The following is a 4287-nucleotide window of genomic DNA, read 5'->3' as shown; positions in this document are numbered from 1 at the left end:
GAATTGCCGGCTCTAAAAACAATATCTGGATGATGCCTGTAGCTGCAGGCATCATTCAGATATCTCCACTGAAAGCTGAGGATGTCATATGACGTTCAGCGGTATGGAAGTGGTTAAGGTACCCGGAAGTAACGAAAGACCTCAGGAAATCATCTTCCCTGTTCGCCCTTTCAGCAGGAGCACACAAAGGAGAGAAAGCATCCATGAGTACCTTGGGAAGATAGCTAAAGCAGGCTATCAAAGAAGCCTACCTGGCATTAGGTAGAGAACCTCCTGAGGGAATAATGCCCCACTCCAAATAGGCAGTGCCAGCTTCCTGGGAAGAGAGGGCTGGTGCATCACAGGAACAGATCTGTAAGGCAGCCATGTGGTCCAGCTTCTCCACATTTATAAGGCACTACAGATTGGATCTGCTGTCAGCCTCGGACCAGTCCGAGAAGGAGATTGAGGGTTCTGTCCTCAATCCTCTATCTCAAAGGTGACACATCTGAGGCCTGTTTAGACCCCTGATATCTCACCAAAGACCCACAATGGAGCTCCTAAAAAAAAATTGTAAAAATAAAGTAACAAAAATTGAAAACTACTGACCTAGCCCTCTGCCCTATTTACCCCATCCACTGCCCTACTGACCATGTGCACTGCGTTACTGACAAATCCTGCTGCCATGTTGACACCGTTCACTGTTCTACTGATCAACACAATTTATAGTCCTTCTAACACAAATGGTGGATCTACTAGATCCACCGCAGAACATGTGAAAGGGATCCAATGTGGTACTGTAATAAAGGGCCCTGCAATGGGAGTACATATTACCTGTATCAATGGGAAGGGTTCTTGCCCTTGGGCCCTGAAAGTTCTAGTTACGCCTATGGTCTCAATGCTATACTTACAGAACACAATTTAGTGGATACCTGGAGAGACATAAAGTGATAAAACATGTGAAGAGAATGGAACTGGGACTTTAAATGAGGCAAGCCAATCATTAGTTAACTGTTTCTGATGCCTGAATGTTAAGGTCATATGGTAACATATTCCACAGAATCACTGCTATGTCAATAATTTAATAATACTTATAATAATACCGTAATCACAAGATTTCCAAAGTAAAATTCGTATAAAATATTTAATACAATTGATCGTTGGACAAGGTGATACCAATGATGAGGATACAGAAGGCAATTGATGTGGTTAGTACAGCCATGTATATATAAAATAAGAATCAACAAAGCAATACATTGAAGATTGTGCAAAAAAAAAAAAAAAAAAGGGGAGAAGGGAAATAATTTTGACGCATCCATAAGATATTAACTCTACGCGTTTCATGGTTTTGTACCAATCTTCAGGAGTCAGATGCATATAGATATGGGCTGGGGAGAGATGAAATAAATACATTTTAATTTAATAACAAAGGGAATAGTCTATTTGGGTAGGGGGTAGGTCAAAAGGGATATATAATTTCCAAAATACTCACTAGACGCCAATAAATAGGATCAAAGAACTCCTAGAGTGAAATTTAGTGGTAGTCTGGGCTACATACGGTCTCAAACGGGGTTGAGGCAAAGAACATCCCCAAAATGGGTGGACCCCGGACCAGGGAGAACCAGCCGACACAGTCACCGGAACATCACACTGCAACATCGCTCGGGAATGTGCAAGTGTACCACCGTGAATTTGCAATACTAGTGACGAAAATAGGAAATGTGGAGTAATTAGTAAAGAACAATTTGATAAGGTATATGTGTAAACTAATAGTGCCATTGTGGATATATAAAAGAAATATAATTAAATTATGTGTGTGAGTGCCTTGAGTGTAAATATGATCGCTAGAGAATGTGATTAACCATTATGTGCCACATATAGATAAATGAAGTGTAACAGATGTATTTACCTAAGGTTGCAGAGAGTTGTGCCGATTGGACATTCCCAGAGGCGATAGTGCAGGGATTGAGCCGGCCAAAGAGCCCGCCACTGATATACCCCAGATCCGGGGCGTGTTCATGCCTGCGTCATGAAACGCCGTAACAGCGTACAGGGATGGGGGGACTCTTCCTCCGCGAGCTGATGATCGCGGTGGATGCCCGCCCATCCGACGCAAAGACGTATGTTGACAAAAAACACTAACTCCTACAATGCAGCGTCAAATGACGCTGCATGCAGAGCGTGTTGCCATGACACCGATGCGCCGAGGTCACGTCCCACCCCCATCAGTAAAAAGATGGGCGGGGGAAGCGAACTAGGCACATCGCAACCCCGAAATAGAAACCAAAGTGCACCAGTCCCACCGTCACTCAAAGGGGTATAAAAAAATATAATATGAAAAAAAAAAAAAAAAAAAAAATTTAAATAATTTTGTTAAAAAATATTGAAAGGGGAGACGTTTTAAAGAAAAATGAAAAGAATGTTCTTTTTGATGAAATTAATTGGGTCGATATTGATTAAATAGGTACAATAAAAATGAAAATAACAACAAATGAGTATATTTAAAATTATATTATATTAATTATGTTGGCCAATAGTAAATTGACTTTTTTTGCTTTCTCTATTCATTAATAGAAATTGTTTCAAAGTGGGATTGGGTCAGGTCCAAGGTAGGTGTCTTCCACCCATATTTGGTCAAAATTTAGAAAGAAATTGTGACCTGACCCAATTCTAAGTTGAATATTGGCTTGCCCCCATCCCTAAATTGGGTAAAACATGTGAAGAGAATGGAACTGGGACTTTAAATGAGGCAAGCCAATCATTAGTTAACTGTTTCTGATGCCTGAATGGTAAGGTCATATGGTAACATATTCCACAGAATCACTGCTATGTCAAAAATTTAATAATACTTATAATAATACCGTAATCACAAGATTTCCAAAGTAAAATTCGTATAAAATATTTAATACAATTGATCGTTGGACAAGGTGATACCAATGATGAGGATACAGAAGGCAATTGATGTGGTTAGTACAGCCATGTATATATAAAATAAGAATCAACAAAGCAATACATTGAAGATTGTGCAAAAAAAAAAAAAAAAAAGGGGAGAAGGGAAATAATTTTGACGCATCCATAAGATATTAACTCTACGCGTTTCATGGTTTTGTACCAATCTTCAGGAGTCAGATGCATATAGATATGGGCTGGGGAGAGATGAAATAAATACATTTTAATTTAATAACAAAGGGAATAGTCTATTTGGGTAGGGGGTAGGTCAAAAGGGATATATAATTTCCAAAATACTCACTAGACGCCAATAAATAGGATCAAAGAACTCCTAGAGTGAAATTTAGTGGTAGTCTGGGCTACATACGGTCTCAAACGGGGTTGAGGCAAAGAACATCCCCAAAATGGGTGGACCCCGGACCAGGGAGAACCAGCCGACACAATCACCGGAACATCACACTGCAACATCGCTCGGGAATGTGCAAGTGTACCACCGTGAATTTGCAATACTAGTGACGAAAATAGGAAATGTGGAGTAATTAGTAAAGAACAATTTGATAAGGTATATGTGTAAACTAATAGTGCCATTGTGGATATATAAAAGAAATATAATTAAATTATGTGTGTGAGTGCCTTGAGTGTAAATATGATCGCTAGAGAATGTGATTAACCATTATGTGCCACATATAGATAAATGAAGTGTAACAGATGTATTTACCTAAGGTTGCAGAGAGTTGTGCCGATTGGACATTCCCAGAGGCGATAGTGCAGGGATTGAGCCGGCCAAAGAGCCCGCCACTGATATACCCCAGATCCGGGGCGTGTTCATGCCTGCGTCATGAAACGCCGTAACAGCGTACAGGGATGGGGGGACATAAAGTGATATTAAAATATTAATTTTAAAATAACAAACTTGTCATACAGAGCATCCCCAAACCTCTTCTTGTGTCCCCTGCCTGTGCACCTGGCTCCGCCCTCCTGCCGAGGGCGGAGCCAGGTGCTTGCTATGGGTGCACCCAAGCAGGCTTGCTTCCAAGCCGCTGCTCTGTGTGTCCATTTACCGCGTTCCTCATTGGCTCACTGGCTGTTTTGACAGCCATTGGCTTCCGCTGCTGTCTCAGCCAATAAGAAGGAAGCGACCAGTGAGAAACTTTGCACATCACTGGAGCGAGATGGGGCTCAGGTAATTATTTGGGAAGTTGGGGGGGGGGCTGCTGCCGCAGACAATATTTTTTACCTTCATGTATGGAATGTACAACTACGGCCGCTGGTCGGGAAGGGGTTGATCATGTACACAGAAATGCAGCTTCCAGCAAAACATACTCACCAATAGACATGTGCAGACTGAAATATTTCATT

The 4287-nt window shown here is 41.3% G+C and overlaps 2 long non-coding RNA genes across 2 annotated transcripts; both read right to left on the bottom strand.

Annotated features, from left to right (window-relative positions):
- Positions 1–1104: 1104 nt before the first annotated feature.
- LOC143990158 (uncharacterized) lies at positions 1105–2044 on the bottom strand. The gene is made up of 3 exons (XR_013277183.1): positions 1889–2044; positions 1472–1679; positions 1105–1367 (listed from the first exon to the last, which is right to left on the bottom strand). It is a non-coding gene; the product is annotated as an uncharacterized LOC143990158 (long non-coding RNA).
- An 818-nt stretch (positions 2045–2862) lies between these two features.
- Positions 2863–3786, bottom strand: LOC143990157 (uncharacterized). The gene is made up of 3 exons (XR_013277182.1): positions 3647–3786; positions 3230–3437; positions 2863–3125 (listed from the first exon to the last, which is right to left on the bottom strand). It is a non-coding gene; the product is annotated as an uncharacterized LOC143990157 (long non-coding RNA).
- Positions 3787–4287: the final 501 nt, after the last annotated feature.

Source organism: Lithobates pipiens, unplaced genomic scaffold (assembly GCF_037356315.1).
Source record: "Lithobates pipiens isolate NorthernLeopardFrog02 unplaced genomic scaffold, aLitPip1_a1.2 Scaffold_18, whole genome shotgun sequence".
NCBI lineage: Eukaryota > Metazoa > Chordata > Amphibia > Anura > Ranidae > Lithobates > Lithobates pipiens.
Note: the sequence above shows the minus strand (reverse complement) of the source record. Positions and strands in the feature narration are given on the sequence as shown.